The sequence below is a fragment of the Nicotiana tomentosiformis genome, chromosome 9, assembly GCF_000390325.3.
Source record: "Nicotiana tomentosiformis chromosome 9, ASM39032v3, whole genome shotgun sequence".
Classification (NCBI taxonomy): domain Eukaryota; kingdom Viridiplantae; phylum Streptophyta; class Magnoliopsida; order Solanales; family Solanaceae; genus Nicotiana; species Nicotiana tomentosiformis.
In genome coordinates, this window is record NC_090820.1 from 84,026,537 (window position 1) to 84,041,372 (window position 14,836).

General features: G+C 38.4%; 1 long non-coding RNA gene across 1 annotated transcript; it reads left to right on the plus strand.

Moving 5' to 3' along the window:
* Positions 1-6,676: 6,676 nt before the first annotated feature.
* LOC138899577 (uncharacterized) lies at positions 6,677-11,640 on the plus strand. Its single transcript, XR_011411293.1, has 2 exons — positions 6,677-6,854; positions 11,398-11,640. It is a non-coding gene; the product is annotated as an uncharacterized lncRNA (long non-coding RNA).
* Positions 11,641-14,836: the final 3,196 nt, after the last annotated feature.

A 14,836-nucleotide genomic window follows, 5' to 3' on the forward strand; every position in this document is an offset into this window, starting at 1 on the left:
ATATATATATATATATATATATTTATGGATATTATTTTGGGACTCGAATTTTAATATATTGGAGTTGTATATTAAACATTGAGTTTAGATTGAGATATTGTGTATGTCTTTTATCTTTAAAAAATATGGTAATTGGTAGGTGGAATATTAAAACTTAACTCTAAGCTTGAAAGTTAAGGAGATTGAAATTTGATCCCCACTAATATAATTAATATTTTTTATTAATATCTTGCATAGATTGAGGTCATTGGAGGCTGTTTGAGTGATGTTCTAGACGTTTCAAGGTTAGGGAACTTTCCGTTAGGGAGGTAAGTGGGACTTTAAGATTTGATACTTGCTTTTCCAAAATCTATTTTGAAAGTATAATTTATTTGCCTTGTCCATGTGTTGGGACGAGCGTACGCTTGGAATAATCGATGTTCTTTAACTAGCCACAAATATATATTATTTTGTTTAAAGCTGAAATTATTTAATAAGTACTTTGTGGTGTGGTGGGATGTGGCGTAACCTCGTGCTATGGCGTTTGGACGTTAGAAATTATTTCTTCACCACCGTGATATATTTGGGGTATTGTGTATGCTGCCGTAATATATTTGGGGCATTGTGTATGCCGCCGTAATATATTTGGAGCATTGTGTATGCCGCCGTGATAGATCTGGGGCATTGTGTATACCGCCGTTAACTCGTTGAGGTATTTGCTTAATTTTTTACAGTGCCGTTTATGACTAGTCCTTAGTGTATATTGTGCTGAAATATATAGTGTTATTGTTGAATAATTATTTGGACATTATAGAGTAATTATATGGTGAATGAATTTCTGTGCATATTATTTTTGTACTCGTTGTTTGCTTATTTTTTAAAACTTGTTCCAAAGGTATTCTGAATGATGGGTCGAGGATCTTACTGAGTTATATTTACGTATAATTCACTCCTTACCTGCATATCTATACAGATACTATTGGTGAAGACGGAGCTAATAGCTGACGAGTTCGCTAGAGTTGATTCAGTTATTGAGGTGAGCCGCCGCATTGTTCGTGGAAGCTGCCAAAAGAGTCTTTATTATCTATTCATATGATGTTTTTTGTAATTCTCTTAGATGCTCCAGGGTCTAGTGTGGGTTTTGGGCTAGAATTTTAATTTAATATTTTGAGATATTAATTGTTAGTAATAAATTATCAGATTATTTCGATACTCATTTAATTAATCAAATGGTGCAAATGAATGGCAATGGTATAATGTATGATTCGCCTGGCGGGTGGTGTTAGCTAGGTGCCAGTCACGTCTAGAGGTAGTTTGGGATGCGACAGCACAGCTACGCTATTTGGGTCGCATAAGCAGAGGCTGCTGGCTTGAGTTGGAGCCGCACCTTCGATCGATTTTTCGCAGGTGCGGAGCCGCAAAAGCGACTATTTGTCCACAAATGGGAAAGTCACTGGGTAGTGGGGTGCTTTTAATTCGAGACTTAGCATATTTCTCTCACATTTTTCACTTGGCTGGACGACTTTTGGAGTTCTTGAAGAGGGAATTTTTATCATCTATTGTGAGGTAAGTTATTCCCACCTGTTGTAAGTTAAATGCATGGATTCTATAAGGATTTAAACATGAAAATAGGTAAAAATTATGAAATTTTGGTAGAAAATCTAGAATTTTATATTTTTAGATTTGACCATGAAATTGGACATGGAATTAGGAATAAATTATATATATGAGTTCATGCTATTATGGGTAATGATTGTCTTCAAAAAAATTTGGAATCCGGACACGTGGGCCCGAGGTTTGACTTTGTTGACTTTACGGGCGGAGTTGAGAATTATTATAAATTATTAAATTGTACGTATTGGAGTATATTTTAATTTATTTGCACATTATTTGACTAGTTGTGGATCGTTTGGCTTTGAATTGAAGAGTTAGAGGCATTGAAGCCGATTATGTAACTTTAGAGCGAGGTAAGTCTCCTGTCTAACCTTGTGAGGGGGAAAATATTCCTAGATGATGTAATTGTTATGTGCTACTAGTTGTGGGTTCTACGTACGCATAAGGTGACGAGAGTCCGTACGTAGCTAAAACATATTTACGTCCGGGTAGACTTGTGACTTTATCATGTGATATTTGAATTATTTGAACTAATTCTGCTAGTTTAATTAAGTGAATTTATAATTGAAATTGAGTTAGGAATATATATTAGACCGAGCCTTATCACCTTGAGTTGTTGGCAAAATATTTGATAAACGGTAAAGGGTATACCCACTTTATGCTCATGTACTTATATTGTAAGTGCGTGACTCGTAATTCGATAAGTTCTTTCCTTTATTGTGGAGCGGGACGAACGCCTCGGTAGTATATTGAGATGCATCTCTGGTTCGCGCCAATCGACCCTCGATAGTGTGCATACCACTCTGGATCGGGCCGTACGACCTCGGCATAATCGTGCGTTATATCGCTAGCAGTTTGAATATTTATGAGATTATCCTTCCACTGATGCCTGACATTTTATATGGTATTCCTTATCCATTGATGTTGCCACTTGATATTTTTTGAGTTGTTTAGATAGGATACGAGATTGGAAAATTTATATCGCTAAAAGAAAATTTGAAAGATTATGTTAGTTACAGTTTTTACTACACTACTACTATTGTACTTCATATGTGTTTATGAATTATCATACTGATTTATTAGACCACTAGTAAGTGTCGATATCGACCCCTCATCACTACTTTTCCGGGGTTAGGATAGATACTTACTGGGTACGCGTTGATTTACGTACTCACGCTACACTTCTGCACTAAATGTGCAGGATCTGGCAGGTTCATTTGGTGGTTATTTAGCGCATTGGCGCAGCTGCTGAGGAGACGTCACGGTGAGCTGGGCTACGTATCGCAATCCACAAAGTCTCCATTATACTATTTACTTTATCCTGTCTAATTTTCATTCTGGACAGATGTATGATTATGATACATCTTAGTAAATGCTCATGTACTTGTGACACCGGGTTTTGGTATATTCTAGTTAATGCTTTCTGATTTGCATATTATTATCACCTTTTATTTTATGCATTACTAATTATGTATGTACCCGTAATTTTAAAGGTATAAATTTCCTTACTTAATAAAATTTATGATTTCGAAAGTAATAAAATGAACAATTAACATGATAGTTCATCGTTGGCTTGACTAACGGTGACGTTGGGCGCCATTACGGCCTATAGTGGGTTTTAGGTCGTGACATAAGCCTTGTGATTTTACGTGTCTCGAATCAAATTTAACTGAAGTTCCTTATAATACTTGGTGGATTGACTTTGGTTCTACTGTTCATGTTTCTAATACGATGCATGGAATCCTTACAACCCAGACCATAAATCAGAATGAAAGATTTGTGTACATGGAAAATAGAGTGAAGGCTCATGTTGAAGCTATCGGGACTTATCGCTTAATCCTAGATACTGGGCATCACTTAGACTTATTTGAAAGTTTTTATGTAACCAAACGTAGTTTGGTGAATGAGCATTCTGCTTACTTGTGGTATAAACGTTTAGGTCATATTTCCAAATAAAGACTGGAAATGTTAGTTAAGAATGAAATCCTTCCACATATGGATTTTACGGACCTTAATATTTGTGTGGATTGTATTAAAGAAAAACAAACAAAACACACAAAGAAAGGAGCCACAAGAAGCACACAGTTTCTTGAAATTATACACATCGATATATATGGTCCTTTTGATGTCACTTCTTTTAGAAAGGAAAGATATTTTATCACCTTTATTGATGACTTTTCATTTTATGGATATGTCTATTTGTTGCATGAAAAATCTTAAGAAGTGAATGCCTTAGAGGTATTTATTAATGAGGTTGAAAGACAACTAGATAGAAATGTGAAAATAATCAGGTCAGACAGAGGTGGAGAGTATTATAAAAGATATGACAAAATTGGACAACACCCTCGTCCATTTGCTAAATTTCTTGAAAAACGTGACAAATGTGCTCAATACACAATGCCTGGCACACCACAATAAAATGGTGTAGCAGAAAGGTGTAATTGTACATTAATGGATATGGTTAGGAGTATGTTAAGTTATTCATCTTTACCCATCTCATTGTGGATGTATGCATTAAGGACTGTCGTATTCTTGCTTAATAGGGTTCCTAGTAAAGCAGTTGCAAAGACTCCTTTGGAAGTTTGGACTGGTAGAAAATCTATTTCGAGGCACTTGCATGTTTGGGGTTGCCCGACAGAAATAAGAATTTATAATCCACAAAAAAAGAAATTGAATTCAAGAACAATCAATGGTTTTTTCATTGGTTATCCAAAAAAATCAAAAAGGGTATAGATTTTACTGTCCTAATCACAGTACGAGAATAGTTGAAACTAGAAATACTAGGTTCATTGAAAATGGTGAAGTTAGTGGTAGTGAAGAACCATGTAACGTGAAAATTAAAGAAGTTAGGGTGCAAGTTCCTCTGCCCTGCACTTCTTCTAAACTTGTTATTCCTGAAATTGTTGTACAACCTAACAATCAGCAAGAACAACAAATAAATGATCCTACTACTAACAATGAAGTTGCAGTTAATGAACCTATAGTACATGAACCGCAAAAAATAGTATTAAGAAGGTCTCAAAGACAAAAGACATCTGCTATTTCATATGATTATTTAGTTTATCTACATGAGTCAGAAATTGACTTTGGAATTGATAATAATCCAGTTTCATTTTCACAAGCCATTAAAAGTAATAATTATGATAAATGGTTAGATGCTATGAAAGATGAGTTAAAGTTTATGGAACGAAATAAAGTTTGGGACCTTGTTGAATTACCGAAAGGTTGCAAAAGAGTCAGGTGTAAATGGGTCTTTAAGACCAAACGGGACTCAAATGGCAACATCGAACGTCACAAGGCCAAACTTGTTGCCAAAGGGTTTACCTAAAAAGATGACATTGACTATAAAGAGACATTTTCACTGGTCTCTAAAAATGACTCACTCAAAATTATAATGGCTTTAGTAGCTCATTATGATTTAGAGCTACATCAAATGGATGTAAAAACTGCCTTTTTGAATAGAAATTTAGAGGAAGAAGTTATATGGATCAACCAGAGGTTTTTTTTTTGTATATTAAAAAATTAATATACAGATTTAAACAAGCTTCCTGATAGTGGTATCTTAAATTTAACGAAACTATTCTCACCTTTGGATTCAAGAAAAATATTGTTGAACGGTGTATATATCCGAAGGTCAGTGAGAGTAAGTTTATTAAGTTAGACTTTTATGTTGATGATATCTTGCTTGCTACTAATGATCTTGGTATGATGCATACCACCAAGATATTTCTTTCTAACAACTTAGAAATGAAAGATTTGAGAGAGGCATCCTATGTGATCAGGATAGAAATATTCTGAAATAGATCACAAGGATTATTTGTGTTGTCTCAGAAAGCCTATATTAATAAAGTGTTAGGAAAATTTAGAATGGAAAAATGCTCATCAAGTCCCGTTCCAATTCAGAAAAGAGATAAATTTAGTCTCAACCAATGTGCAAAGAATGAATTGGAACGTATGCAAATGAAAGATTTTCCTTATGCATCTATTGTTGGGAGCTTAATGTGTGCCTAGATATGTACGAGATCAGACATCAGTTTTGTTGTTGGAATGCTGGCCAGATAGCAAAGTAATCCAGGGATGGACCACTCGAAGACTGCAAAGAAAGTGTTACGATACTTGCAAGGAACGAAAGATTATATGCTCACTTATAGATGATTTCATCATTTTCACGTGATTGGATATTCAGATTTAGATTATGCTGGTTGTATGGTTACAAGAAAATCTACTTTTGGTTATTTATTCCTGTTAGCCGGAGGAGCAATATCATGGAAGAGTGCGAAGCAGTCTATTATAGCTGCATCCACTATGGAAGTTGAATTTGTGGCATGCTTTGAGGCTACAGTTCAGGCTAATTGGCTGCAGAGCTTTATTTCAGGACTTGGACTAGTTGACAATATTGCCAGGCTGCTGAAAATTTATTGTGATAATTCTGCAACAGTCTTTTTCTTTAAGAACGATAAGTATTCGAAGGGTGCTAAGCATATGAAAGTGAATTACTTTGCTGTCAAAGAAGAAGTCTAGAAACATAAAGTGTTAATTGAACATATTAGCACTAAAGTTATAGTTGTCGATCCTTTGACGAAAGGATTACCGCCCAAAATATTTATAGAACATGTTGAAAGAATGACCATTATTGATAGCAATATATGAATTTACACAAAGACTTTATCATGTTTATGCAATTGACACTTTGAGCTCATTTATGTGTATATTTATGTTATTTCCTGTTTTCTCTTGTATACATTACGTTGAGAATAACAATAACAGGATTTGGCTTAGATAAAGATATTTAAATGTTGTATTAGATGATAGACTAATATCATTGTATAACCGCCATGACTTATATTAGTTTATTGCTTAATAACGAGTAATGATGTTAGATTTAATGTTAATTGTGCACATGATAGATTATTTATTAAACCTTTAAGAACATGTGTCAAGTGAGAGAATGTAAGTTGTGGCCCACGTGGTCTTTATTTGGTTTAATAAGTTTAATGATAATAATATATTAAATCCTATTAGAGATGGGAAGTTACCCGGTGGTTTAAAACTATTCAACTCCTTCACATTGATTGAACGTGAAAATAAATCCTCAAATGAAACTCTCTTTTTTATAAAGGGTCCTCTATCTCACTCAATTAAGGGATAACGTTTTCCATCAGACGTTTTTTGTAAGTGGAGGAAAAGAGAGAAATCATTCCTATCAAATACAAGATTAAAGCACTTCCGCACAAGTTGAAGAAAACTCGTCATGGATTCTGGTATGTTTTTCTTTGAATAAACTACTGTAGTTATGTGTTATTGTGAAAATCATGAAGTTCCATGATCTTGAAATTATTGGTGTTAGGATTGGGAACCCGGATAGTACGAAATTTAGCCAAACAACGGTATAATGACAATAACAAAGACAATGGAAGTTGATAATAACGGCAATTAAAGAATATAAAGAAGACACAAATTTAACGTGGTTTGGTCAAGGTGACCTATGTCCACAAGCGGAGAGGAGAAATTTTACTATACCAACAAGAGTACAAAAAAGAGTACAAAATTAGAATAAATACTCTAATTAAACCCAAATACCCTAAAAGAATAACCTCACAAGATCACTCCAAAGAAAGGGTTCACACAAGTGTTTCACAATACTCACCCTCTTACAAAATACTCTATAATGAAATAAAGGAGGAGAAAGAAAGACGAGTGAAAAACTCTTGAATTTGTGTGTTTATAAATGAGGAGAAACTCCTCTATTTATAGCAAGAAATCCTTGGCCTAATAATGGATATTATGTCATGGCAAATGTCATGATCCACAAATTTGTTATAATGGATATTATGTCATGACAAATGTCATAAACCACAAATTTGTTATAATGGATATTATGTCATGATAAATGTCATGAAAATTTGGCCATATTATAATTGGAATAGCATGAATTAGATTTATTCAAGTTTATTATCAAGAAACTGAAAATTCTAACAGTAACAACACAAATTCTTCAATATTTCAATAACAACATAAATTCTTCAATATTTCAATCTCCTTGCAAGGAGTTAGAGGAGGTCTCGCTTAGCAAAGTACATTCTCACCAGCTTTCTATCTCCTAAAAAAAAAGATACATTTAGATCGTAAAGTACGTTCTATTACAGAATTCAATTCTTATAGAGTGACAAATAGAGTCAACCGAAATATACCAACAAATAGCTCGCTTTAGATCCGCCTCTACCCTCAACTATCCTTTTCAAACCCCATTCTTATTTGTTATGGCATTGAGATTTTCGACCAAATACAGCATAACCACAACGAATTACAGACTACTCATGCTCTCAAGTAACCTGAAATTATTAACACCGTTAAAGACATGTGGACATGACCTATTCACGGCTAGCTTCATTACAAAATTGGATACGTGGTTTAAAAGACGATTTGATTTTAATGTTCACCTATATCTTCCCTTAGCCAAGAAGTCAAAAAATGATTAAAGTACATCTCAGATAAGATATTACAGGGTTTGCACATGGAAAATGATTTCGTGGTTAATTGTATTTGGTCATGTGACTGCTAGCGTCAACCAATGAAAAAAGAATATCTGAAGTTAAGTTTCATTATTGAATACATACTGTAACCTGAATTCAAACTGAAGACGTCAAGTACTCAAAGTCACAGCCATAGCCACAGCCACAAGAAAACAGTACGCAAGATATATATATATATATATATATAATTTTATCCTAGTTAAATTTGTAATATTTTGTGAATGGGTGTCAATTGGTATCCCTTAACAAAAGGTGGACTGACCACCACATTTATGTTTACTGTTCTGCTAATTTGGATAGCGTCGCATATGCCAACTAAGAGGTTTAGCACTTTCTGTCAAAAAGTTCTCTACTCTCAGTACTTGACCTAAAATCTCTAATTAAAAATGAAGAGATCTCAAACATTTTAATTTTACTAATCATCTGACATATTTCTCATCCCATGATGACATCCACCATTAAAGGTGGCAAAATCAACCTAACTCATCCAACTGCCAAGTTTGTGGATGAGAGGCAGGATTATGTAGGGGCTATGACCCATTGTTTGACTTATTGTACCTCGACGATTTGACCCCGCACAACCTTTACTGAATCATGACACATTTATTAATTTAACTTGTTTTGACCTTCCCAAGTTTGACCCAATTCCAATTTTCCACCATACAGTACGCATTCATGGGAAGCCATGCTCTTTCTACAGCACATAAATTAGGATTTGGCCGTGTACAACTTCAGGACTAAAGCAATATCAAATGTGTAAACGAACAACTAGAATAATAAAATATCATGTTATCTTATATGGAGGGTGTGATGACCCAAAAGGTCATCTTATATTTTAGGATTTGTATATGCGCTCTTAAGTCTTAAAAATCTCATTTTACCCTCCTCGATTTGCGTGCGCAGTCCGGACATGTATCCGAAAAGCTTTTGTGTTGAAAACTAATGAAAATAAGAATTTTTGTCTTAAAAGTTGATTTTAACTTCGGTCAACATTTTTGGTAAATGGACCCGGATCCGTATTTTGACAGTATCGGTGGGTCCGTATCGAATTATGGGACCTGGGCGTATGACCGGAATCGAATTCGGAGGTCCCTATCTTGAGTTATGAATTTTTGATGAAAATTAAAATTCTGAAAATTATTTATTTTTAAGAATTGATTGATGTTTGACATTGTTAGTACCGGGTCCGTATTTTGGTTCCGGAGCCCGAAACAGGTTCATTATGATATTTAAGACTTGTCTGTGAAGTTTGGTGAGAAACGGAGTTGATTTGACGTGATTCAGACATCTAGCTGAGAAGATAGAAATTTTAAAGTGTTCTTGAGAATTTCATTTGATTTGCTGCTAAATTCGTAGTTCTAGGTGTTATTTTGGCGATTTGATCGCGCGAGAAAGTCTGTATGATGTTGTTAGACTTGTGCGCATGCTTGGTTTGGAGCCCCGAGGGCTCGGGTGAGTTTCGGATAGCCTACCGGATGATTTGTACTTAGAAAATCTGAAATTTTGTTGCAGCAGTTGTGCTGGTGTGCCCTTCTTCGCGTTCGCAACACTTCCTACTCGAAGGACTGATCGCTAACGCGAAAGGTAAAATAGGGCAGGGAAATTTTCTTCTTCACGAACGCGTAGGACTGATCGCGAACGCGAAGGACTGGTCGCGAACGCGAAGCATTGGGGATGGTACCCTTCAGGAACACGATTAGTCTCCCGCGAACGCAATAGTTTAAGGGACCTGGGGGAGGGGGTCATGTTCTTCTACGCGAACGCGTCCATTGAGTCGCGAATGCGAAGGCCTTAGGCCGTTGTGCATCGCGAACGCAATGAAGGCATGTCTAGTGTTTTAAAACAGACTTCAAAGACGGGATTTGTTCAAAGTTTCACATTTTCTTCACTTGAACTCAACCTTGGGCGATTGTTAAAGTGGGAATTCAACACCAAATCATAGGTTCGTGATCTTAAACTCATTCCTTTCAATTTCCATCAACACCCACAAGATTTCTAGGCCTAAATCTTGTTCTTTAAGGGTAGAAATTAGGGATTTTAGGAGAATTTGGAATTTTATAAATTTGGGAATTTAGATCTCGATTTGGGGTTGGATTCTGGAACTAATGACATATTCGGAATCGGGGGTGAATGGGTATACGAAGTTTGATCCGAACCTCGAGTTTGGATCAAGCGGGCCCGGGGTCGATTTTTGACTTTTTTTGAGAAATTTGGGAAATCTATAATTATTCATTAAAGTTGATTCCTTTAGTGTTAATTGATGCTATTAGGCTACTTGTGACTAGATACGAGTGAGTTGGAGGTGAATTCTAATGGAAAAGTGGTACTTGAGTAGTGAGTGGCATGTGAATCGAGGTTATTGTCGTGTCTAACTTTGGCTTGAGGGAATAGGTAATATGTGTTTATTTGCTATGTGTTTGGTTGTTAAATACGATGTATAGGTGAGGTGACGAGAATTTATGCATTGCTGTTGAGTCATAGCATGCGAGTGAAATCCTATTCTTTGTAAATTTTGTAGCCTTTAATCCTACTATCCATGCTTAGCGTTGTTATTTGAAATGTTGGGTGACTTATGTCTGGTTTCATCGAGATTTGGTAATTTTTGAATATTGGTTCAAGGTTGAGGTATACATTATGATATTACACATTGGTAAAATACTGGCTTCTTTGTGAAACTTCTGTTTATCCGTTGTTATTGATTATGTGATTTGTGAGGAGCAGCGTAAAGCACGAAGGGTGATGTCGTGCCATGATATGTGAGTGTTAATGCACGAAGGGTGATGTCATGCCATGATTTATGAGTGTTAAAGCACGAAGGGTGACATCGTGCATAATAGGAGAGGTTTAATGCACGAAGGATGATGCCGTGCCGTTCTATTTATTATTTGGTGAGATTGAGAGTAAAATCACGAAGGGTGATGCCGTGCAGGTTTATTTATTATTTGGTGAGGTTGAGAGTAAAAGCACAAAGGGTGATGCCATGCAGTTTTCCTTACTGTTTTAAATGCTTAATTTGTTTACGGATTCTGTTAATTCTGTCTTTTCGTTATTCTCACTCCTTATATTGAAATCCCCCACTATATGTCTCCTTCCCATTATTTTCTCCTTTATTTCATTATTTACTGTTATTTCCATTTGCATGATTATACTGTTCAGGTTATATGTGGGTGTCTTGTTCTAGCCTCGTCACTACTTCGCCGAGGTTAGGTTCGACACTTAACAGTATATGAGGTCGGTTGTACTGATACTACACTCTGCACTTTCTGTGTAGATTTTGATACCGGCTAGGGTTGATCAAGATTTTGATATTGGTCCGCTGTCCGGAGACTCAAGGTAGAAATGTCGACGTTCACAGACCTTGAAGTCCCCGTCTATCTTTTTTGTTCTACTGTTTCTTTTATTCAGACAGTTGTATTTCATTTAGACTATTACTTGTAGTAAATTCTAGAATGCTCGTGAATTGTGACTCCAGATCCGGGTGGTAGTAATTAATACAGGTTTATGATATTTCGTACTTATTATATTTTATCTTAGTTAATTATTGTTAATTACTGAATGTGAATAAGGAATTGATTTAATGATTCTCTAACGTTGGCTTGCCTAGCAAGTGAAATGTTAGGCGCCATCACGGTCCCGTCGGTGGGAAATTTTGGGTCGTGACAAGTTGGTATCAAAGCACTAGGTTGCCTAGGTCTCACGATTCATGAGCAAATTTAGTAGAGTCTTGGGGATCGGTACAGAAACGTCTGTACTTATCTCCTAGAGGCTATAATATTTGGAACAAGTTCACTTTTATTCAACCCTGTCGTGCAATTCTTGTTATTCCAATACTAATTGAACACTTCTATTCTTATTCACTCGCAGATGGTGAGAACACGTACCGCTTCTTCCGCTGATCAGCAGTCGGATCCTCCAGTAGCAGATCTTACGAGGGGCAGAAGCCGAGGCAGGGGCAGGACTCAGCCCAGGGCCCGAGCAGCTGCTCCAGCTGCGGAGCCTCAGGTAGAGCTCGATGGGGAGACTCCAGCTGAGACCATTTCGGCAGGACCAACTCATGTCCCAGAGGGGTTTATTGCTACCCCGGTACTTCAGGATGCCTTGGTTTAGTGGGCTTTATGGAGAGTGTAGCCCAGACTGGCGTATACCCCATGGCACCAGCCGTATCTCAGGCTGGAGGAGGAGCCCACACTCCTGCCACCCACACTCTGGAGCAGGTGGTTCCCCAGTTTCAGACTTCAGCAACCCATCCAGTTGAGGTAGTTCATCCGGTTGCAGCAGCATCGCACGTTGATGGGGAAGCTATGTCCTCCGAGTCTTTGTGGAGATTGGATTGGTTTACCAAGCTTTTCCCAGTTCATTTCAGTGGTGCCACTTCAGAGGACCCCCTAGGAGTACCTTGATAGCTGCCATGAGATTCTTCGGAACATGGGTATATTGGAGACCAATGGGGTCGACTTTGCTGCTTTCCAGATGACTGGTTCAGCCAAGAAATGGTAGAGGGATTATTTGTTGACTAGACTAGCTGTGTCGCCTGCTCTTACTTGGGATCAGTTCTCACATATCGTCTTGTGAGAAGTTGCTGCCTATCACTAGTAGAGAGGAGCATCACCGTCAGTTCGAGCGTCTCCAGTAGGGAAGCATGGCTGTTACTCAGTATGAGACTCATTTCGTGGATTTGGCCCGTCATGCCATTATTTTTCTCCCCACACAGAGATAGAGAAAGTGAGGAGGTTTATTGAGGGTCTTGCTCAACCTACCAGATTGCAGATGGCTAAGGACACGGGGAGCGAGATTTCTTTCCAGGATGCGGCCAATGTGGCCAAGACAGTTGAGATGGTTCTTGGATTGGGAGGTCAGGGGTCAGACAAGAGACCTCGCCTTTCCGGGGGAATCGGCGGTGCCTCATCTGGAGGCGGGGGTACTTATAGTAGAGGCCATTCTTCCAGGCCATTTCATTCAGCACTTCAGATATCCCACGGTGCCCTAGGTGGTCGTGGCCCTTATATGCCTTATTTTGATCAGCCAACTCCTATCAGTGCACCCCTTCTTCAGAGTTGTCAGAGTGGTTATTGAGGTCGCCAGGGTTAGTTTGCTGGCCAGCAGTCACAGCAGCCGTGGTCATGTTATACTTGTGGTGACCCGAGGCACATCGCTAGATATTACCCTCGCGCATCGAGTAGTTCTCGTGCCATGGTTCCAGCACTAGCTGTCGCATCGCCTGCCCAGCCAGCCAGAGGTAGGGGACAAATTATTAGAAGTGGAGGTCAGGCAACTAGAGGTGGAGGTCAGGCAACTAGAGGTGGAGGCCCGCCAGTAAGAGGTCGTCCCAGAGACATGGTTCAGGGTAGTGGGGCTCAACCCCGATGTTATGCCTTTCCAGCCAAACCTGAGGCTGAGTCCTCTGATGCTGTTATCACAGGTACTGTTTCAGATTGCAGTAAAGATGCTTCAGTTCTATTTGATCCGGGTTCTACTTACTCCTATGTGTCATCTTACTTTTTATTCATATTTGGTTGTGCCCCGTGATTCTTTGAGCGCCCCTGTGTATGTGCCCATGCCCGTAGGGGATGCTATTGTTGTAGATCGTGTGTATCGCTCGTGTGTGGTTGTTATTGGAGGTCTTGAGACCAGTGTAGACCTTTTGCTCCTTGATATGGTTGATTTCGATGTTATATTGGGCATGGATTGGCTGTCACATTACCATGCTATTTTGGACCGTCACGCCAAGACAGTGACCTTAGCCTTGCCGGGTTTGCCTCGATTAGAGTGGAGAGGGACTCCTGGCCACTCCTCCAGCAGATTTATTTCTTATATGAAGGCTCGGCGTAAAGTCAAGAAGGGGTGTTTGGCCTATTTGGCTTATGTTCGTGATTTTAGTGTTGAGGTTCCTTCTATGGATTTTGTGTTTTTTGTTCGTGAGTTCCCTAAGTTATTTCCTATAGACCTGCCGGGGATGCCACCCGACAGGGATATTGACTTTTGCATTGATCTGGTTCCGGGCACTCAGCCCATTTCTATTCTGCCATAACGGATGGGCCCACCAGAGTTAAAAGAATTGAAGGAACAGTTGCAGGATTTGCTTGACAAGGGCTTTATTAGACCTAGTGTCTTGCCCTGGGGTGTGCCGGTTTTGTTCATGAAGAAGAAGGATGGATCTATGAGGATATGTATAGATTATCGGCAGTTGAACAAAGTCACTATCAAGAACAAGTATCCGTTGCCGAGGATTGATGATTTGTTTGATCAGCTTCAGGGTGCCAAGGTGTTTTCAAAGATTGATTTGAGATCTGGCTACCATCAGTTGAGGATTAGGGCATCCGATGTCCCTAAGATAGCTTTTCGGACGCGGTATGGGCACTATGAGTTTCTGGTGATGTCCTTTGGGTTGACCAATGCCCCATAAACATTTATGGACTTGATAAACCGAGTGTTCAAGCCTTACCTAGATTCATTTGGAATTGTGTTTATTGATGACATCTTGGCATACTCCCGCAGTCGGGAGGAGCATGAGCAGCACCTCCGGATAATGCTACAGACTTTGAGGGACAGTCAGTTGTATGCTAAATTTTCGAAGTGCGAGTTTTGGTTGGATTCAGTTGCTTCTTGGGTCACGTCGTATCAACAGAGGGTATTCAGGTGGATCCTAAGAAGATTGAGGCAGTCGAGAACTGGCCTTGACCCACTTCAGCCATGGAGATCAGGAGCTTCTT